The sequence below is a fragment of the Aethalodelphis obliquidens genome, unplaced genomic scaffold, assembly GCF_003676395.1.
Source record: "Aethalodelphis obliquidens isolate GAN/ISIS:26980383/991018 unplaced genomic scaffold, ASM367639v1 scaffold19, whole genome shotgun sequence".
Lineage (NCBI taxonomy): Eukaryota > Metazoa > Chordata > Mammalia > Artiodactyla > Delphinidae > Aethalodelphis > Aethalodelphis obliquidens.
The window spans coordinates 11,741,851-11,765,568 of NW_020837963.1; the positions used below are offsets into that span (position 1 = coordinate 11,741,851).

The 23,718-nt window shown below is 39.9% G+C and overlaps 1 long non-coding RNA gene across 2 annotated transcripts in view; it reads right to left on the minus strand.

The window, feature by feature from the left end:
- Positions 1-916: 916 nt before the first annotated feature.
- Positions 917-23,718, minus strand: part of LOC113626774 (uncharacterized) — a 153,384-nt gene continuing 130,582 nt past the window's right edge. For both annotated transcript variants that reach the window (XR_003435266.1, XR_003435265.1), the window contains exon 4: positions 917-3,149. This is a non-coding gene — a long non-coding RNA (uncharacterized LOC113626774). The remainder of the gene's footprint in view (positions 3,150-23,718) is intronic.

Genomic DNA, 23,718 nt, shown 5'->3' on the forward strand with positions numbered 1-23,718 from the left:
GAGCAGCCCCTGCTTGCCACAACTAGAGAAAGCCAGCAATGAGGACCCAACACAGCCAAAAAATGAAAAATTTAAAAAAGATAGAGTTAAAAAAAAAAACATTTTCACTTCATTTCATTGGGTAGAACTCAGCTGGAATACATATCTCAACCGGAGGGAGATGTTAGGTAGGCGGTTGGATATATTAGGATCTAGAGTTCAGAGAATAGGTCCAGACTAAAGCTGCAAGCATGAGAGTGAAGCCCTGACACTGGGAGGTGGGATCCTGGAAAATACAAACACTGGAGGGACAACCACATCCCCCTGTCAAGACTGTGCCACGGAAGCTCTCAGTGAGCAGCCTGGTCTCCTTCAGCTCCACTTCCAAGACTGCTCATTCTGCCTGTACCTGAGCGTGCAGATCAGAGGAAGATGACTTTTCTGATAAGAAAATGCTTGGATATAAAAGACTGAGCCTGATATCAGTTGAAGTTTGAATCAAAGGTAGCTTGCCGAACAAAGTAATAGGGAAGCAGCTCCTTCCACTGGCTAACTAGGAAGGGGGGAAGATGGGGTGCATGGGAGCAGGAAGGAGATGGGGAGAAGGGATGATAACTCAAGGGCAGGGCAGATACAGCCACCTTCTGGAAACAGTGGCCACTGAGAGCTTTCATGTGAGGAGATAGCCCAGGAACTGTAGGATATTAACTCTTCATGATTTCCTGCTCTGGCTTATACAGTGGTCCTTCTCTGTTTTCCCGGGGTAGAGCTAGGCTTTGAGAGACCTCACAATTATACAATTTGGGAGCCCCTCATTTAAAAAAAGAACAAAAAAATACAAAATTTAGTTACAAAGTGAATATTTATCTAGAACAAGATAATGGATCACAACAAATTCTGCATTTTAAAAGCAGCAAATACCACAGACATCATGAAATCCAGACAAATAACACAATATTTTTATTAATTAGCAGCCTGAATCACTTTTATCATTCTTTTTTTTTGACATCTTTTGGCTACATCTGCTTTGATTGCCACTTCTTATAACAAGGGCTTTATAATACAATTTTTCATAGAATTAAAAGATAATTCAATCATTCTTCTAGGAGAGTTGATTAAAATACATTTTTATTGTTGATAATTTTAAAAGGTTTCTTTCAGATTCACAACTTGTTATGGTCAATGTCATGTAAATTTTGAGGATTTTTGTGAAATTTAGGAAAACTTCTACCAAGTTTGTTATATGCACAGTTACAGATGTACTTACCCTCTGAGGACTGCTACGTGCTTTTGCTCTGCAAACACAACAATTATAGTCTATTCTGCACAATTCCCACCAAGAAAGAAAAAATTATGGTGCATTTCTAACTGTATACGCTGAAGAAATGGAATATACTCCTGACAGATTACTTATCAGTCTTTAGGGAAAACTGAACCCTCCCCTTCCAATAATAAACATAGATCTTTGGGAGACTGTATGCAGACTAGCTTCTGGCCTCATTCTCTTTGCTATTTCTCCTTTATCACCCACATCCTTGCAGTGTCACGTGCTGTAGGATAAATGCGTTTCACTATACAACCTCTGACTCCGTCCCCCACCCATTGAGCAGTTGGAGGACTTTGGGTACCAGTCCCCTACTGGAACCTCCAGCAACATCACTGAACTAAACTCCAAAGTCCCTGTGAACCACAGACACGAAATTCCTCTAAACCAAACTAAACTCCCCACCTTAGTTGAATCCACAAATGCTCACAGGTACTTCAATAACTTTGAAGGGAAGTGTGATTAAGGGGAAAGGATTATCGGTCTTAATCAATTGTTACTAAGATAGCTTGTATTTTAATATATTAAATAATTCAAAATTATTAATTTTATTTAATTAAAAATATGACTATGTGAGCACATTGCCAGTGCCTTAAAAGAGGCCAATGTAAGTAAGGGTCCCTTTGCTTCCTTAGCTTCATGGTAAATCCCCTCTCGTTCTCCCCACCCCCTCAAGCAACTGGTGTTCAGCACACAACTTTATGTTAGCGCTTCGTCATTGTGTTCGTTTCCTAGGGCTGCTATAACAAATTACCTTAACCTGGGTGGCTTGAAATGACAGACGTTTATCTTCTCATAGTTCTGGAGGCTAGAAGTCTTTAACCAGGGTGCCAGCCGGGCCACGCTCCATCGGATACCCTAGGGGAGAACCCTTTCTCGCCTCTTCCAGCTTCTGACGCCTCCTAGCAATCACTGGCGGTCCTTGTCTTGTTGGCGTATCACACCAAACTCTCCCTCTGTCTTCACCTCTCCTTCTTCTCTGTCCTTTTCTGTCTCTTATAAGGGCACTCTCATTGGATATAAGGCCCACCCTAAGCCAGGATGATTTGACCCTCACCTTAATTGCATCTGCAAAGACCCATTTTCTGTCAATGTACATTAGGATATTAGTTACATTAATGTAAGCCAATATATTAGCTTATACTGATAAATACGTGATCTCTATCTATATTGTTATAGATATCTTTGAAGATAAAAAGGAAGGAAAAATGTCCAATGAAGAAATAATGGCTGATTTAACTTTTGAGAACTCAGTAATTCCTAATAGTGATTTCATAAAGGTTAACAATTACAGTTTATGAAGAAAACACTTAGCTGATGCTCTGATTGTAAGAGGGTCTTTCATGGTGGCTGATGGGGACTTCGCAGGTCAGTCCAACACCAACATCACCCTTCCTTGGAACAAACGACTACGAGGCTGGATGCTGCCGCTGGAGTGGGTCAGAGTTATTCTGAGATCGAAGTTCAGGGCTTCAATGTCTCAAATCCTTCTCTTAGTGTATCAGCAAAATATGTCAGTGTCTGAGGAATGTCCCCTCCCATGGACTCTTCAGTGTCACAGCCCTCTGCCTGGTTGTCACCCCTCAGTAAAGTGCTATCCCTAGTGATCACAGGTTTGCAGGATCAGCCTGGGCAGAACCAGGCTTGGAAGCCTTGTCATCAGTACATTTGGCCTCTCTACTGTGACCTCATTACAGTTTTTCTAGAGCCTTCCTTTCTTTCTTTTTTTTCTGAGCTGCCGTGTCCTTGAGATTTTCCACTTGGGATGAAAGATCTCATCGATGCTTTACTGTTAATTTAGTTTGATGCCTCCTTTCCCAGGACTGTTTACATGTTTTCTCTGTTTCTAGGAGGAAAGAAGATAAAAAAGGAAAGGAGGTAAAAAAGGAAAATTCCAAATACCTTGTTACCTGTGTACGGGAGATATTTTGCAACCAGGATTTCCCATCATCCTTGGAATCACCTTTCATAGGAAAACAGCCCAGCCCCTTCCATGAAAGAACCCAGCCCTTCTCAACCTGAAATGCTAATGACATTGGCATTTAGCAGACACAGTATAGTGTAGACATTCATATCTCAGACCAGGATTTGGCATTCCTGACACCAGATGGTATTCAAGACATGGGATTTTCCCCCTTGCTCCTTTAGTACTGTTACCTCTTGCAAACAAAAGCTTTTTACATGGTGAGTAATTTGTGAAGCATAAACTGGACTCATAAATAAATATTTATTTTTATGTAAATCTTGGCAAACTGAGGCAGCTACTTTACAGAGGTGGTTAAAATTTAAAAGGCAGCATTGTGAATAGGAGATAATAAAAGGTGGTTATTTACAATGGCCCTATTTACAATAAAATGCTAAATTTATTTTAATAAATAATAATTTTATATTTATGGACAGTCATTTATAGACAAGCAATAAAAACTTCCATTTCTGCTTACTGGATTTTTCAGTACAGCATATAAATCAAATTCTTCACTCAACCCTGCATTCATACTTTGAGCTTGCTGTGTTTTATCTGAGTAGTCAAGTCTGTTGTTTCTTAAATCTGTTTTCTTTATAATAAATGACTGTATTGATTTGGTTTGAGCTCAGCTCCAAATATAGCAGAATAACACTAATGGTCCTAGAAAGAGAGGGAAATGAGAGAGCATTTTATCAGCATGTTTCAGAGTTGCAGGTAAAAACCATGGTGGTTAGCAATTTCTTTGTACAGTAACCACTTACAAAGACTTTAAATAGGAGGCTGTTAATAGCAGAGTCCAAGTCACCATGTTTTCTTCTGACTTTGGTGACTTTTTTCTTTTCTAGCAAGTTTTTTTTTTACTTGATTATGTTTAATAACCTTAACTGATGACAAAGGGAAAGTTTTTCTGTGGGGGAAAATTGTGTGGTTGGAAGTTTTCCAAACTTCTGCCTTATTCTATCATAGAAAAGGGCCTATGCTAGTTTTAACCCCAAAGACAATATTGTCAAAATAGGTTTAATGGGTTAAAAAAAAAATTCACTAAGTTGGACCAGTGAGAAAAGTCAACCTATGTTGAGATATTACGCCCGTCGTTTATTTATTCAGTCAAGAATTATTTATTGAGCACATACTAAGGGCTAGGCTCTGCATTAGGTACTACAGTTAGAGCAAGTTGTCAGGAAGTTGGCCGATCCCTAGGAAAGAGCCGAGGGCAAATGCATGTCCAAAGGCATCCACTGCAATAATGAATGGATGATGTCCAAGAAGATTTGTGTCTGTCGACATAAAGAATGGGTGGGAAAAGTCAAGACACTAAGAAACAAATTCTTTCTCATGCAAAGAGGGTAGAAGCAGTGGACCTTTGATGCACTTGATCAGGACTCTTGTTTTAACAACTTCTGATTATCATCACCCAGTTGGAACTTAAAGGTAGCTCTGACAACTGAGTGAGAATCTTGTGGACACTTAGGGATGAACTTGGGACGCCCGACTCCTGCCTTGTGCTCCCTTCACCATCGAAATGTCATAATCTATAAAATGTTACAACCAAATATGACATGTTACAACTAAATGATGAATTCATTAGCTCAATTTATCTGTTCTCATGGCTGAACAATGACTCTAAACTTTAGATCTATTCTTATCTCCAATACTATAAATTCCAATACTATAAATACATGCTTGATACGGGGACAAAGACAGGGTTTTCTTCTGATATTGCACTACGAATCCAAAGGGTATTAGACTGCGACCCCAAGTGACTCACATCTCGCAGAGGTCATGCCTGTGTGATCCCCTCCCACACTGACTCTTGGCTTAGCCAACGGGATAGTAGCAAACACAATGTCTATAAAAGATGAATATCATACTGAGTGAAGTAAGCCAGACAGAAAAAGATGAATATCTTATGGTATTGCTTTTAGGTGGAATCGAAAAAAAATGATACAAACGAACTTATGTACAAACCAGAAATAGACCCACAGACATAGAAAACAAACTTATGGTTACCAAAGAGGAAAGGTGAGGGGGAGGGATAAATTAGGAATTTGGGATTAACATATACACACTATTATATATAAAATAGATAACCAATAAGGACCTACTGTACCTACTGTATAGCACAGGGAACTATACTCAATATTTTATAATAACTTATAAGGGAAAGGAATCTGAAAAAGAATATATATATGTATGTGTGTGTGTATATATATATATATATATATATATATATATATATATATATCTGAATCACTTTGCTGTACACCTGAAAGTAATACAACATTATAAATCAACAGGTCTATGAAATCAAAGAAAAAAGAGAGAGAGAGATGAATAAGTGCTTGCTCATTAGGGCTCTTGGAATGCTCACTATTGGAATCCAGCTGCCATGTAAAGAAGTCTGACGTAGTCATGTGGAAAGAGAGAGAGAGAGAGAGAGAAATTCCAGTCTTCAAGCCACCCTCACCAACATCCCAGACACATGAGTGGAGCTATCTGGGTTATCCCAACCCCAGATACCATCTGACTGCAACCATGTGAGAGATCCTGTGTGAGACCAGCAGAAGAACCACTAAGCTGAGCCCCAGCCATCCACAGAGTCCTAAGGAAGATTGTTATTTGAAGCTACCATGTTTTGGGGTAGTCTGTTACACAGTAAGAGATACCTGAAACAGCAAGGGACTTTGAATAAATGCAAAAAAAGAAGAAGAAAAGAAGAGAAATAAGAGGAGGAAAAAACAAAATTTACTTCTATACATCTGAAAGTTTACACCAAATAAACGAGTTGACAAGACTTGCTAAGAGCTTTTCAGATCTTAATCATTTCCTCAGTTTATATATAACTTTTAAAACTAATTATATTGTCACTGTCTAGTGACAAATTCCAAAATCAGCCTCCCAGTGGAAAATTCACCCATGCAGATGACCAATTGTGAAAATCTGTGTGCAACTTTGTGAAAGAGCATCAAATTTAGAACCAATGACAAGGCCTTCGGAAGTAATGATTCCACCTCAAGGCCCACATTAGCTGAAAATCGCTCTGGTAGAGTTATAAGCTGACATCTGCAAAGAATTTACAGCAACCACTGTTACCTAACACCTCCTCTCCAATTAAGAATACTGACCTTGGGCTTCCCTGGTGTCACAGTGGTTAAGAATCCGCCTGCCAATGCAGGGGACACGGGTTCGGGCCCTGGTCCGGGAAGATCCCATATGCCGCACAGCAACTAAGCCCGTGCGCCACAACTACTGAGCCTGTGCTCTAGAGCCCGCGAGCCACAACTACTGAAGCCTGTGTGCCACAACTGCTGAGCCTGCGCTCTAGAGCCCGCAAGCCACAACTACTGGGTCCATGTGCCACAACTACTGAAGCCTGCGTGCCTAGAGCCCGTGGTCCGCAACAAGAGAAGCCACCGCAATGAGAAGCACACGCACCGCAACGAAGAGTAGCCCCCGCTCGCCGCAACTAGAGAAAGCCTGTGTGCAGCAACAAAGACCCAACGCAGCCAAAAATAAATAAATTAAAAAAAAAGAATACTGACCTTTTCAAAGTTTTAAGGCATGGTAGTTTTAAATTTGTTTCTCTTCCGTTATTTTAAAATCAATCTTTACATTGTCCTTGGACATTCAACCCTAAATCACATAGTACAGTCTCAATTTAATCACACTGAAATGAATCCAGTAGTCAAGGAATGTTTGTCAGAAATGGCTTACAAAGAAAGGCCTGGGGGTAACATGCTGAAGGCAGAAAAAGCAAGTATCGAACAGTTGTGGTCCTCTTTGTCTGGCAGTAATTCCTCCGCAGTTTTCTCTTCGTAACAGAGAACTGAGAACGCTTCATCTTTGTATTTCTCAGGGGATTCTTGGAGTTTGAAGAGGCCAAGTTTTCCTACCTGCAGCTGAAGATTAAGGATTTCGAGACTTCTGGAGAGGTTGCTTCTCCTGGGTTACCGAAAGAGAGGACAAGAACTACTGACTGCTCTGAATGGGAAAAAACAGGCACAGTTTGGGGTCATCCTGCTTTGTGGACGGCAGCTGCCCACCATGACATGGTGGCATATTAATGGTTAGTAAACCTCTGGTGCTTGGGAAGAATTTGAAAGGAAAGGAGTGTGAATTGGGAATTCTTAGGTCTAGCTGGGGAAAGATATTTAGAAAAATACTAATTCATTAGAAGAACTGCTTTCGAATAAAATCTAAGTTAACCAAGCTCTTCAGGGAATGTCCGTTTTGAAAATTTAACTTTCTCATTAACTATTAGTTTTATAAGTTGTATTAGTTTCCTATTGCTGCTAACAAATTACCACAAACTTAGTGGCTTGATTAAAACAGCAAAATTTATTATCTTACTGCCCCGAAGTCAGAGTCAGAAATGAGTCTTACAGGCTAACATCAAACAGGTAGGACTGGTTTCTTCTGGAGACTCCAAGAGAGAATCTGTCCTGTGCTTCTTCAAGTTTCCAGAGGCTCTCAGTAGACCTTGGTTTGTGGCCACATCACTCCCACTCTGCATCTATCATTATATCACTTCTGTCACCTGACTCTGGAGCCCGAGCCCTACTCACCCATACTTCAAATTGCAGTGGCTAACACCCTGCCGTGGCCCATGCCCAGCTCTCCCACAGTGAGTGAGGATGGTCCCCCGGAGGGAGAAGAGGAGACGGGGTTCATGTTCAGATAGATAGAGTACTCATTTCCCCTGCTTGGTGTACCTTGACATACCTGTATTCAGAAAACTCGTCACTTCCTTATCGAATCCAAATATCGATTTATTGGGCATCTTTTGTACCGCATGCTTTAACCTCAAGAGCTTCCTAAGGCCTCTTTCGAGAATGGGAGAGGGTGTGAATGCCTGTTAAAGAATCCTGTCTTACCCTCCTGAGTTTCATATGGATTCTGAGTGGCTTTGTTCAGGCCAGGCTGAGGGCAGTGACACTAGTCTTTCAGTGTCTACTGGCAGCGACAGTAGAGAGGGACATTCACTTTGAACTTCGTCAACCCAGCTCAGAGACAGAGCTGCCCAGAAGACTATGCTGGAGGGTGCTGGGCAAAGCAGCAGGTGTTTAAGAAGGCAAAGAGGCAAAAGCACGTTGTTAGGAAAAATTGTCCCCAGGCCATGAATTGGCCTTTTATCACTGTCACTATGGCTTATAAACCTCTGTAACGTGTGGCTTTCAGGGAGGGGGAGCTAAGTTCAGGGCCCGGTGCCCTGCCAACAGCTTTATAACGCATAGAATAAAACAGACGAAATGCTTCTCCAGTCACATGGCCTTCCCTCCCCACCCAACCCCCTTCCCTGGGGGAAAATCATACACACAGACAGCAGGATGATGCACCTTTATTATTTCTCGAGTTCTTTCTCTGCAGATGACCTATAGAAACGATTTAATGTAGATCTGCTGGAGTTCCTGCACTTTCCATGGGCTCCTCCAGCCGAAGCTGGTTGATTTCTTTGGGGTGTTATCACTCTGACCTGCTCCATGAAGTAGCAAACAAAGTCCAGCTGGATATATCAAGCTCAGCTGGACTCTGCTTTCACACAACCTGCCTGATGAGGAGAATCGCTGTGCCCTTGTCACAGGGCTCCTGGTACAGTCGGCAGAGATTGGGCTGCCATTGATTTCTGCATAATACGGATTTACACTGCCTTTCCACAGCAGCGTGGCTCTCCCACCGCACAATAACCTAGCGAGGATTGTTTTGTTTTCTTTCCAGGCTTCTTCTGCTGCTTCAGACTTATACCGAGGCTGAGTCCTAAAAACATGTCATTCCTGGAGGTAATGTGTGGCTTATTACCCAGCGCTTTATGCTGCATTAATTGCAGCTTGGTTTAGACATTTCCCATTGGGTGACTTAGTTGCGATCGTACAGACATGTCATGTCCTAAATCAATAACGTGGAAGCAGAAAGAGAGCCAAACAATTGTACGTGCCTCCTTCTTCTCAGGGGGAAGGACCAGGGCAATTGTTACCGGAACACGATGCTATTTGTTTATCGGGAAGTGGTGTTTATCTGGCTCCTTTCTTAGGTGGTTATTCACCCTGGACCTGCCTTCAGGAGCCTCACCCTTCATGTCTATGTCTCTTTCCCTGTTAAAAAAAAAAATCACCAAGTTTGAAAGTGAGTGAACAAGGTACAGAGGTTTTATTAAATATTCTAAGACATGCTCCATAATATGCAAATCACAGGGACAAAATACGGATTTGGTGACCAAATCGTACTTTATTCAATTATTATTTTAATTTATGGTGATATTCTAGCAATCATTAAGGAAGAACAATTTAGAGCCATGTCTTCACGTTCATTTCAGCATTATGCATATAGTGATTATAGTACGTATAGTGAAAACTGGAAACTAGCATAAACATCCAACAGCGGGATGTAATAAATAAATGAGAGCTCCGTCATCCTGCGCAATTATATTCAGCAACTGAGTAACACGACATTGTAGATCAACTATACTCCAATAAAAATTTTAAAAAATATTCAGTCACTAAAAATTGTATAGACCTATATTTTATTAGGTGTTTATAATATTCTTTAGTGAAAGAAAGTTACAAACAAATTTAGAGTATAATATATTTTTTTTCTTAGAAAAAGAACAAAACACTTTAAATGTGAATATATGTGCATATTTTCTGGGAAGATATAAGGATATCACAGAAAGCATTTGAGATCTATTTTCCAATATATTATTAGATGTTAACTCTGAGTTGAAACTGTGAATTTCAGTGTGTTGAACTACAGGAAATTGCCGAGCGCCTACCATTTTGCCCCACAAAAACATCGTTTTCATATAGTTCATGCGAATTCCTTTCACTGTGGTTTTATGCATTTTCTGCTTTGTAGGTACTGATCATTTCTAAGCTTATAATAAGGAAAGTCTCACTTCTCTGAAATTATATTACGATGGCACCTATCATCTTGTATTGCAAGCATGCATTTGCTTTCTTCTCTCTCTCTGCCCAGCCCTGCAACTCATCTAACCATTAAACTAAGGAATCTAAGCATCTTTTACTTCTGTATCCTCAACGCTTATCACAGTGCCTGACCCTAGTAGACATCAATGAAATTTTGTTTAATGAATGAAAAATGCCTTATGATTGAGAAGCTAAGAAGTTGCCTTGAATCAGTGGGAGAGTGTCAAGGCATGCACGCCTGTGCATGATGATGACATTGAGAAGACATTCATTTGGAATTGTTTATCTAAAGTGTGGATAGCATTGTCCTGATGGAGTTGTATTCACTGCCCATCTTCCCTTGATGAAGAAAAGACTAGACATAGAATTTCATTGTTATTATTAGTTTTGTTGTTTAGTTTTTGCATTTGAAGATATGATATAACTAGCAGTTTATTAATTATATAATACGATTAAATAAGTCTTTGTTCTAAATGGAGAGGTATTAAAATAGATCAAACCCTCACAGTCTGCAACAAATTCAGGTATTCTGAATAATACAGCTCATTTTAGTCATTAAAAAAAAAAAATCTCTTAACAATGTTTAAGCCATAGTGTTAATAAAATCATCAAAACAATAGACAGATGAATCTTGCTTCCTCTTCCTTTCCCTCATCCATATTTGCCAGGGGTTGGGGGGTGAAGGGGTCTACATTAAAGAAAAGTAAGCATCAGATAGAGAAAGATAGATAAGCAGAAACAGAGAAGGGGAGGCAGGGGAGCAAAAAGAAAGAAAGAAAGGAAGAATGGGAAGAAAAGGTAGGAAGAAGGAAGGGAGGGAAGGAGGGAGAGAGGGAGAGAGGGGGAAGAAAGAAGAAAGGAGGGAGGAAGGGAATCGAAGCAAAAATACAATGTCAGGTGATTCTATGCAATTGGATAATCAAACCCCACTCATCAGTATTTCTCTGGACTGATACATTGCACATTATCTACAGAAGACTGTCTAAATATCTACCTACCTCCTAAACATTCTCCAGAAGAAGCAGTTGACATGCTGGATTTAGAAAGCTGAAAGTGATTAACTGATTGGAAATGGATAGCATGAATAAGATGGAAATTAGCCAGTGGAGAGCAATTCTAGGAAGCAAACTAGGTAAACCAAAAGAGAGTACTGAGCAGGGACCAGTGGGAGAATGAGGCAGTCATGTGGGAGAATAAATAGCCAACCTTGAAGTCCACAGTGAGGATTGTTAGCTTGATGGAGTGTTTTGAGGGATAAAATAATGGCATGAAAGATGACTTCTTTACAGGTATTGAGAATTGACTATACGTTGGGAAATTATCCACAAATTCAGGAGAAAGTTGGATATGATGGCAGGATTCCAGCCAGAGTAGTGGGGGCAAAGGGGAAAGGACTAGATTACTTCAAACAGAGAAAAATAGATATTTACCTGCTTAAACTGAATCTTAAAGAAAATTTACATTTCAAAAAAATATGGAAACATAACCGAACTGCTTCAAAACCTGGAGCACGTGGAACACGTAGTTCAACCAATTTTCTTTTTTAGGTTTCAAGTTAGTTTGGTGTTTCACAGGAAGACACTGGGCATCTTTCAGGAAGTGTTGGTAGAGTGATGCCACATTTGCATCATCCTCTCTCTGGAACCCACTGAAATGGAGACCTGTCTAAAGACGGAGTAACCCCTGGATGGAATTTCTCTTTGCCAAATGTCAGTTCTCCCTCAGAGCCTCACCTGGGTTCACCAACAAGAGTCATTTTGGTTCTGAGTTCTGTCCTTTCGTGTTGGGTTCTAACTGAGAGCTGCAGGATACGTGGGGCTTGATATAAACCTTTGTGTCTTCCCACATTTTGAGTGAACAAGTCCAAAAATAAATAGGAAGCAACATAAAAACCTGAGGTGAAAGAATAACTGGGAAATTTAATAAAGAAGAAACGGCATGTCCAATTTGAGAATGAAATTGCTTTACTGGAACAAAATTCAATAAGATTTGAACCCCAGCGCCTTCAATGCTACCACGGTACCCAGCTTCCTGAGAGATGAAGAAATCCGCCTTCTGTTCCAAGCTGGAGTTTAAAAAGAGTGCTATTCATTAAATAGCAAAGCAAAACAAACCAAAACAAAACCCAGCTACTTTTTATAAGACTCCAAATCATTTGATATTTAAAAAAAAAACTTTAAAAAGAGTATTTCTTCAACACTTTTTTCTATGTTAAATTTTATTAAATTTGCTTTTCCCACCACACACCTGAATGCTGTTCTTTGAGCAAAAATTCCAACCATTCTTTTTAGATTCTCTGGTTTGCAGCTAAATCAATATTTTCTTGAAATGAAAATATAATTTGAATTCTCCAGACATCAAAAGTATTTTGAGGAAAAATACCTGTTGTAATTGCAACCCATGAGTTTGATGCCAAAATCAATGGTAGCAACTTTTCACCAGGGATGATTCCATTTAGCATGGAGTTGCCCTCTGTCTTCCTTCTTTCCATGAATAGATTAGACTCATTCAATCCAAGTTCAGGGCCAGCTGCTATGCAAGGAGCAGTAATACTTTACATTAGGCCTTTGTAGTTTCCTGAACTCTTCACGCCCCTACTCTCATTTATTTATTAAAATAAATTCTATGAATGCCTTGAAGGTGAGAAACATGTCTGACTCTCTTTACTGTCACCACAGCAAAGCACATAGGAAACATTCAATAAGTATTTGTGGACTCAATGGAATAAATATTACTAGCCTCACTTTATAGGTGAGGATACTTATATCTAGAGAAAATAAGGAATGTATCCAAGAATCATGTAGATCTTCTGATTCCAAATCTTAGTCTTTTTTTCTGGAACATGTTGCTCCAAGATTTGCCATCCTAACGATTTTGCTGGCTAAGATGAGATGCTAAGATTCACACTCGATTCTATAGAAATGAGTAATATGGTAAACTCTAATCAGTCTTTTTGAAGAATGTGAACCAATATTCATGAAAAATGTAAGAATAGGTGGTGTCCACAGGTCCAGCCCACGCACCACTGATTTGTGGGTTTGTGTGATTTAAGAGTTCAGTTGAATTGATTAATAAGATGAGATAGTTCCATAGTTTCTGAGAAATACTTTCCTTTGAGAGATTATGGCTGTAATAGCATTGGGCTCCTGACTCATCCTGAAGCTTGGACCTCTAGAGTACCACTTCCTAGCTTCATTGGAGTCATAGTCCCATATTGTCTGGATTTCGTGAAGCTCCAACTCTGCTGCTAAATACGCTGCAGAGTCATTTTGGAGATTGTTTCAAAACATTCTGCAATATCTGTAAACTCTTCCCAACTTGGTTAACAAAAAGAAAAAATATTAGACTCTAGGGTAGGGTTTCTTTTTCTTTTTCTTTTTTTGGAATGCCTTCTTATTTATTTATTTATTTTTTAAGCATCTTTATTGGAGTATAATTGCTTTACAATGGTGTGTTAGCTCCTGCTGTATAACAAAGTGAATCGGCTATACATACACACATATCCCCATATCCCCTCCCTCTTGCGTCTCCCTCCCACCCTCCCTATCCCACCCCTCTAGATGGACACAAAGCACCGAGCTGATCTCCCTGTGCTATGTGGCTGCTTCCCACTAGCTATGTATTTTATACTTGGTAGTGTCTATACGTCCATGCCACTCTCTCACTTCGTACCAGCTTACCCTTCCCCCTCCCCGTGTCCTCAAGTCCATTCTCTACGTCTGTGTCTTTATTCCTGTCTAGGGCAGGGTTTCTTAAAGAGTGACACCTGGACCAACATTATTACCTGGGAACTTGTTCAAAACACAATTTCTGTGGCCACACCCAGACCTACTGAATCAGAGACTGGGAAGTGGAACTCAGAAATCTGTGTTTTATCTATCAAGCCCTCCGGGTGATACTAATGTCCATTCAAGTTTGAGAGCCACTGTTCTACAGTGTAGACTACAACTTTTTTGGATCCTAAGCTAGAAAAAAATTAATAAAAATATTAATTAAATTTATAAAGATCTCCCTTAGTTAAAGAAGAAAACCCACACGGAGAAAGAATGAGAGAAAGAGTGAGGTAATTTTGTTCTCAGAGGGAATTATCAAGTGTCCCCAAGAGGCTGAATTCCGGGGCTTATATTGGTAGCTAAATATTCCTTTGGGGTCCTAATAAAATGTCTCTTTAAAGAGTCCCTTTGAGATTCATCATCTTGTACTTAGTGCAGTACTGATATCATCTTAACATAGCTGTGTTACTGATGTCAGGTGAATTTTGTTTTACAAAAATTGTCCCTGTTAAAATGTAAAACAACCATTTTTAAACCTCTAGCACTTGATTTTGAGTCATCTTTTGGCAAAAATGACTCTTTTGGAAATGGCTGTAATTTGTTGGAGCTTTTGCTACCAGATTAATTTCTAATGGGCAAATTATAAATGTAAACAAATGAGAATAAACCACTTTCCTGTTCAGGAGAAGTTCCTTACATTCAAACAGTAACTTTATAATGTCAAAATAACCAGTAGGTATTAATCAGTATCTGGGCTATGTAAATATTTGCTTGTTTCCATAGTGATTGGCAAGCCCAGATACAGAAAAAAAATCCACACATGTTATCACTTCCTAATAATATGATCATGAAAACAAGACTCAGTCCAGACTGAGAGGAGAATAAACACTATTAATTAAAAGAGTTATGAAATAGAGGAGAAGGTGACAAATGAAGTATTGAGTGCAAAAATGCACAAAGAAGGTAAAATATACCTTGTTTTTAAATTCTGCAAGAAACTTGAGCAACCCTTAATTATCTTCCAAAATGCTATTTGGAATTTTCCAAAAATAAAACATCTGACAACTGCTCAAAGCACACCGCACCCCAACCCACAAAACATACACTTTTAAAGTGGATATACAGGCATGGCTGTGAAGTGTGTTTGAAAAAAAAAGTGAGACTGTTGGCATTTCACTTGAAATCAACTGAGAAGTTCTTTACTAAAGAAGTGAGAAGCCTAAAGCTGGTTTCCCAAGCTTCAGGGGAGTACGGCATATTACCGAGGAGGAGCATTTGGTCAAAGAGTAAATTAGTAGTGTGGTTCACACATTGCACGAGACATCTACACAGGAACCACAGTTGTCTTAAATAATCAGTCCCGTTAACGGGCCTTTGGTTATGAAATTTCTTCACAAAGCAGTCACCAGCGCAAAGGCTGTTTTTAGAAACACTGTGTTCTCCTGATCTCTGTTAGGATAATACAGCATCTTTTTTTTCCCCCTGAATGATTTCTAAAAATAAAAACAAAACAAAAAAGCACAAACACACCCTCAAGTAGCAGGAGAAGAAATGAACATACCACAGAAGGTTATTTCAGTAGGTGCTTAGTTAAATAGACACTCAAGGGGGAAATGCAGACACAAGATCCTAAGTGGAGAAAAGTCCAAAAATGAAGACTATTCTGAATGATCCTTTTCTGAGCACATGATCAGACCAAATTTAAATCATCATAATAAAGAGAGAAACGGAAGGAATTACACAATTATTGGATGCTATCTCATGATATATATATATATATATATTTATATTCAAATTAATTAAAAATTTAAATATCATTAAAACAAATTATATAAATTATAAAAGAAAATTTTCATTTTGAGGGGTAGTGAAGAATTCCCCAAAAAAGCACAATACCTGGATCACCAACAGATTTGACTCTGTAAAGCAATATAAAATTTTTAAATTGAAGTATAACTGATTTACAATGTTGTGTTCACAATATAAATTTTTGACAGAAAACTTGATAAACAAAGTTAAGATTAGCAGCAAGCTAGACGAAAGCATATGCAAATACTATAGTAGACAAATACTTTACATCCTTAATATGTAAGAAATTCCTGTAAATCAATAAAGAAAAAGTAAGCAACAGGAGAAAAAGCAGACAAAAGAATGTACAGGAAAGAGATAAAAGCAATACACATATGAAAATATGATGGTTTCACTAGTATTTAGTGACATTTTCATTAGAAGAAGAATAATACCACTTTCACCCATCAGAGTGACAAAAATTTTAAAGATTAAAAATATTCAGTGGTGTCAGATATGGGCTCACTCATACATTGTTGATACAAATGGGTAGTATTTTAAAAGAAATTTTTATATCATCTTCCATAGTTTGAAATGTTTTTGATCCAGGAATTCAACATCTAGGAATCTATACTTCAGAAATATAACATACTTGTCCAAAGATTCATGTACAAAGATGTACACTGTGGAATTTTGTAATGATGGAAAACTGAAAAAAATCTAAATGCCCCTCAGGAATGGAATAGCTAAAGAAATGGTGGTTTATGTAGAATGTAGACTATACAGAACCACTTTTAAAGGCACCAAGATATATTAACTGTGAAGTAAAGCAAACTATTACAGGAATTACTCCTTAAGAGGAGAGTGAGATAAAGGAACAGAGGGAACAAGGGAAGGGAGACTTTTGATTTTTCCTTTGTTTAATTTGCAATCATTTTTTAAAGAATTAAACTATGACAGAATAACATAAAATTTCCCATTTTAACCATTTTAAAGTGTACAGTTCAGTGGCATTAGATACATTCACATTGTTGTGCAACCATCACCACCATCATCTATATAACTTTTTTCATCTTCCCAAACCAAAACTCTGTGCCCATGAAACACTAACTTCCCATTCCCTCTCACCCCAGCCCCTGGAAACCACCATTCTACCTTCTGTGTCTATGAATTTGACTACTCTTGGTACCTTGACAAAGTTCTGGACATGCTACCCCCAAATAGGGCACCTTGGCATATTGACTATTTCAAGCTGAAGGAATGTGGGTTGCAGAAGGGTTTCCTGCCCGTCTTCTGAAGCATGTTACAAGACCCTCATGTGAGAGATGCCCTCCCCATACCCAGAGGAAAGGTACTTCATTATCTCCAAAGACAGAGGAAAACCAAGAGGAATCTGAACCAACAGGCTTTTCTGTTTCCCACTTTACTACACTTAGCTCATACTTATCACAATGTCCTATCACATTTTTCCATGGTTCTCCACTTTTCATTAAACTTAGCATAAAGACACTCAGGTTTAACCACTTCTTTGTGTCCTCATTTCCTTGTGAAGGCTCCTGTGTCACACAAAAATAGATTTGTATGCTTTTCTCTTGCCAATCTGTCTTTTGTTATAGGGTTCCCGGCTGAGAGCTTCGAAGGATAGAAGAAAAAGATCATTTTCCTCTCCTACAACCTTATATAAGTAGAATTATAAAATAGTTGTCCTGTTGTAACTGACATTTTATTTAGCATAAGATCTTCAAGGTTCATCCATGTTTAGCATGTGTCAAAATTTCCTTTCTTTTTAAGGCTGACTAATATTCCGTTGTATGTATTCTGCAATCATTTTAAACAATAAACATGAATTGCTTCTATAATATATAACAACGAAAGTACAAATAAAACTTAAAACTGTGCCTCCAAACGTACACATATGCAAATCCTTGTGTCAAAATGGGTTTTGGTAACAAAAATAACACATTTCAAGGAAATTAAATGTTGATTGAATATGTATTTCTACAGTCTGAAAACATTTACTTGCTTGTTTTCACTTACGTGAGTTTGGTGATAACTGTAGAACCTGGTGGAACTTGAGGATTAAGAAATAAAGAAAAGAAAGGAGAGAGAGACAGAGGCAGGGAAGGAGTGAGGGAGGGAGAGAGAGGGAGAGAAAGAGAAAGAAAAACAGAAAGACAGAAATACAGAAAGGCAGAAAGAAAGAGGTGGGAGGGAGGGGGGAGAGAGGAAGGAAGGAAGGAAGGAAGGAAGAAAGAAAGAAAAGAAAGGAAGAAAGGAAGAAAGATAGAAAGAAAGAAAGAAAGAAAAAGAATATCTTTTTATTGAATAGTATGTGCCAGGCATTGTTCTAAGTATGATAAAAATGTACCTTGTATTTTTAAACTCATTTAATTTTCCCAGTAACGCTTTGTGGTAGATCTTATTATTCTTCCCTGTTTACCAAGGTTCTATAACTTTCCCCAGGTGATACGGTTATAACACTTAAACATCTGCCCTGCACACACTCTTAGTTTCCAATACCCCTGAGTATTCTGTTTAGGAAGATACCACATCTGTTTACCAAGAGGCTTGGGAGGTGGGGTTTCCAGAAGGTTTTTATTAATTTTATGCTTCCTGTCAATTCAATTGCAGATCCTAATCCATGAAATGACCATCAGGGGAGATACCCAGAGAAAGAACTCTGACAAACCAGCCTGGAGGGAAAAACGGTGTAGAAGTGAATGTGGTCCAAAATCTCGATGATCGTGAGGTGGTGAGATTTGTTTCTTCTCTACTTTTAAAATGTTTGTGAATTGACAACTGAAGGGACATGGAAGTTAAAAACTGCCTTTGCTTCCCAAAGATACACATTCCACAAACATCAAGAGAAGGAGATTGAATTAACCAAGTAATTGACTCACTTGACTCAAATTAATTTTCATGTCTTGTGATTATAGATGTGGACCATATGGCCGACCCCACATCTATAGTTTTAATAAATACATTTAACAAAACAATGAGGTTGCTCATGATCTGATCCTTTCTCTGCAAAAAGTTGAACACCACAGAATATTTGGCAAACCCTAAGGAGATGAAAAAAAAAAAAGCTGGATAAATGGACTGAGAAATACTGATAAAAGAGAAACTTCCCTTATGACTCATTCTATGCCATGGATTTTTTTTTCTTTTTGTAATCGTGTGACGCTACAGTTTATTCATTTTCATTGCTGCACCTTGGGGATGTATAGGGAATGTTCACAAACTTTCTTGTAACTGTTTCCTGATGCCCATGAGTACATATTTCTGTTCAGTGTATGTACCTAACAGTATAGTTAGAGGATCACAGTGTTGTATGTGTGTTTTCACTTTTATTTCATGATGTCCACTGCTTTCCAAAGAGGTTGTACAAATTTACATTCCTACCAGCCAAATATGTGTTTCTGTTGCCCCGTATCTTTCTCGATACTTGCTATTGTCGCAATTTAGAATTTTCCTCATCTAACGTAGCCATAGCTTTCCCATGAACACCCTCATGGAGCTTATCATCAAGCAGGAAAGATGGCAGACTAACACATAAATATATAGGATCACAAGGTGTGAAAAATTATGAGAAAAAAAATTACAGTGTGTTATGAGGAAAAATGAGAGGAGTGACTTGATTAAACTGAGGGTGTGGGGGACGTTCACTAAAAACATGACATTTACTTCCAGACTCAAAGGATAAGTAGGTGAAGGATAAGTGACATTTACATCCAGACTTAAAGGATAAGTAGATAAGCTGGGTGAGAGTGGGGAAAATAAGGGAAGGGCATTTGGGGGAAAGGAGACAGCTTTGGAAAAGGCCCTGATGTCAGAAAGAGCTTGGAGACTTAGAGAACTGGGGAAGGGCTTTGCCCAGTAGAAAGTGGCCAGGAAAGTAGTGCAAGACATCCAAGAGCCATGGTTTGCAGACCATGTGAAAAACCGAGCTGTGTCCTCTGTGCAACAGGAGGTCAGCCCAGTGATTTGAGTGAAACTTGAGATCTAACTTGCAATTTTAAGAGAATCATTATGGCTGCGGTCTGGAGCAGAGATGAGAATGGAACAAGCATAAAAGAAGCAAAAGGGCTTCCCTGGTGGCGCAGTGGTTGAGAGCCCGCCTGCCGATGCAGGGGACACAGGTTCGTGCCCCGGTCCGGGAGAATCCCACATGCCGCGGAGCGGCTGGGCCCGTGAGCCATGGCCGCTGAGCCTGCGCGTCCGGAGCCTGTGCTCCGCAACGGGAGAGGCCACAACAGCTAGAGGCCCGCGGACCGCAAAAAAAAAAAAAAAGAAGAAGCAAAAGACCTTTTTCAGGGATCCTGTGAGAGAGACAGTAACTTGGACTAAGGTGCTAGCAGTGAAAGGTGAAGGTCAAGGCAGATCTGAGTGATATTTTTGAGGTGATAAATACTCCGATGACAAGTCGCTACTTCTTTATCCAGATGGTTGAAGTGGCATTCTGTAATTTACTACCAGAAGAATCTGGACTACTCATCATTTCATGCCCTTTCAGTCATCCGCACCTTGAGCTGTGCTTCTCCTACCCCTAAGAAGGCCAGTACCCCTTGCTAGGTGGAAGATTTCTCTAATCACACTGTATATGCACCTCTGTTTATTGCATGATATCTTTAGTCTGTCTACCCAGCCCCTTGCACAACGCCTGGCACATAACTTTACTCAATAAATGTTTGAATGAAGCAAGGATGCAAGGAGATAGGAAGAGAGGGAAAAGGAAAGAAGTAAGGGAAGAAGGTAGAAGAAAATTGGCTTTTCCTGGCCACTCCAGCTGTGGTTGGCACAGAGCTGTTAGCAGAAAGAAATGTGATGTCTTGTCAATCTGGTTGGCTTCATCGGCAGAGACCGATGTAAAAGGGGGCAGATCAGGGGCTGCCTTCCCTTGAGGCTCCTCTCTCCTGTTGGAAGCCCAGTTGCTTCTCAGATGTGGAAATGGGGGACGTGTGTCTTTGCAAATCAGCAAGGTCCCCTCACTCCCACTGCACAATGTCACTCCTTCCCTGGTCTGCCGAGAAGTCATTTGCTCCAAATGAAGCAAACTGATCTGGTGTCCTTGCTCCTTTTCAAGTCTACCCTCAGCTTCAGAGGGCTTAGCAAGGTGCTGATGTGTCCCCAGGGCCACTCATCAGAGACACTGGGTGGGCGTGAGGTTCTCAATGATGAGTGTCATTTACCAAGCCAGCCCCGCCCTGGGGGAACCTAGAGCCTAGCAGCAGGTGGAATGTATACCCTCTTCCTCCAGGGACTGCTTCCACGAGTTTAGGAAAAAGATAGGTTGGAATCTGCGCTCTAACTCACTGGGCTGCATCAACATAAATGGACCCTTCAAATACAACCACAACTGGGCTCAGACATAAGCGAGCCAGGCCACTTCTATTATGCTTAGACCACAGCGTTCAGTTACGTGGCATCACAGAGATCAATCATTTGGACCACTGACTGGATTTTTCTCCTTTTCGATTGATGTTTTATAGTCATTGGGTGTTTTCTCTTCCAAAAGTCAGAGGAAAAGAGGGTAGATGGCTGCTCCTGGAAGGATCTGGAGTGAAGGGCCTCTGCATCCCACTTGGTGAAAATTGTGAAACAATATAATACCTGTGTATCCTCTCTGCTTTGTCCTCCTTCATAATTAAAGGTGATATACCCCCAGAGAACAAAGACCCACATTAAATGGATTACAGGAGAGCTCATGCTTTAAGCCAGTGCTAACCCTTAGGTCCAGCTTTCAAGGTTACACTGCTCCATTTCTCCTGATCTGGAGAACAGAACCAGACATGGTGAGCTAATCTTGCCCAAGTCCAGGACCAGAACACAGCTGAGAGTTTTCAATTTTGTTCTCTTTTAGGGAAAAAAAAAAAAGAGTTCTTTGACCCGAGGAAGCATTTGTGTAAATAATTTTTCCTTCCTTCAAAGGAAAAATTACACAAATGCTTCCTCGAGTCAAAGAATTCATTTTTTTTCCCTAAAAGAGAACAAAATTAGGAGAGGGATGGTCAGGAAGAGAACGTAACCATATAGTTTGGGTGCTTTGTGGAAAGCTGGAAAAGAAAAAGAGCCACAATTCTCTCTCTCTCAGAACTCACCCTCTAAATCAAAAAATATTGATACAGGGCTTCCCTGGTGGCGCAGTGGTTGAGAGTCCGCCTGCCGATGCAGGGGACACGGGTTCGTGCCCCGATCTGGGAAGATCCCACATGCCGCGGAGCGGCTGGGCCCGTGAGCCATGGCCGCTGAGCCTGCGCGTCCGGAGCCTGTGCTCCGCAACGGGAGAGGCCACAACAGTGAGAGGTCCGCGTACCGCAAAATAAAAACAAAAACAAACAAACAAAAAAAATTGATACAGGTTTATGACAAAAAGATACACAGACAACTGCACTAACGTTAAAAAAAAACCTAATTAAACAAGAGAATAAAAGTACTGATAGAAACGTTTCCTTGCACTTGTACAATTTGCTGTTGCTACAAATTTATTTTTCTCACTTTTCTTGTATGTCAGAGGCATGTGGCTGAAAAAGTGCAGGAATGACAGATCAAAGGATGGCTGGAGAGCGCAGTGGCCCAGACCAGGGAAGGGCCGATGCAGGTCCTTCCTGAAGAGAGGCTGCAGAGTCCATTGTAGAATGGGCTCTGAAGAACTGAGTTCTAATCCTAGCTCTCCACTAATTTTCTAAAACTTGGGTTTCAGTGCCTTTAATCTGAGAAATGGGAGTGATAATCACCCACTCTGGTTATTTCACACAGATGTTTAGAGGATCAAAAAGAGGCAATAGGTGAGAACATAGTTTATTTTTTTATTGAAGTATAGTTGATTTACAATGTTGCATTAGTTTCTGGTGTTCAGCAAAGTAATTCAGTTATATATATATATATATATTTTTTTCTATTTCATATTATTTTCCATGGTTTATTACAGGATATTTAATATAGTTCCCTGTGCTATACAGTAGGACCTTGTGGTTTATCCATTTTACATATAATAGGTTGCATCTGCTAGTCCCAAATCCATCCCTCCCTCACTCCCTTTCCCCCTTGGCAACCACAAGTCTGTTCTCTATGTGTGTGAGTCTGTTTCTGTTTCGTAGATAAGGAGAACATACTTTAAAAAACCCTGTAAAGACCCCTGTAGGAGATTTAACCTTCGAGCCTGCAAGGATGATTCTTTAGGCACTAGTTCTTTTATCCAGACAAAAAGTCGAGAATCTAGCCCTGTTTTATATTCACAGTAAATCTAAACTCATCCGGAAAGGAAAGAATCTAGCTGTGTTTAACAACAACAACAAAAAGTATAAAGCGGTAAACATTGCTGCAGCCTTGCTCAGCAAAGAAGCCATTTATTCAAAGTCAATGACTCATTGAAGAGGAAGGAGGAAAGAGCCCGGAGGAGAGAGAAGGTTCGCTGGCGGTGAATTAACCCTCGGGGCTCTCTCCCCACCTTTCAGCCTAACAGATATTCTAATAGGAAGATGATGTCACCAAGAAGAATGTAAATGGGAGGGATGGTCCTGGGACTGGAAGAGCTTGAGAAATCCAAAGGGAGGTATTACCCCAGGGCTTATGAGGGTTGGGGAGGAATCCCTTTTCTTGGTGAAAAAGGAAGCATAAAGCTGGTTCTCTAGGGAAAAGTTAGACATTAGGATGAGAGAACACAGTGACAATAACAGAGTTTTCGAGTCCGGGGACTGCTGTTTACATCCTCCTTCAGCTTCACATTGGCTGTGTAATTAACTCTAGTTCAACTTCTTTTGTCTCTGGGAACTTTGGGGGCGATGACGTCTTGTCTGTCACAGAGCGGCAAAGAGGGATACATGAGAGATCGCCTGTAATGTTTCTGGCACTCAAAAAAATTCTGTAACATAAACCATATAGTCTGGATGTTTTTTGGAAAGCTGCAGAAGAAAAATAGCCACAATTCTCTCTCTCTCTCTCTCTCTCTCTCTCTCTCTCTCTCTCTCT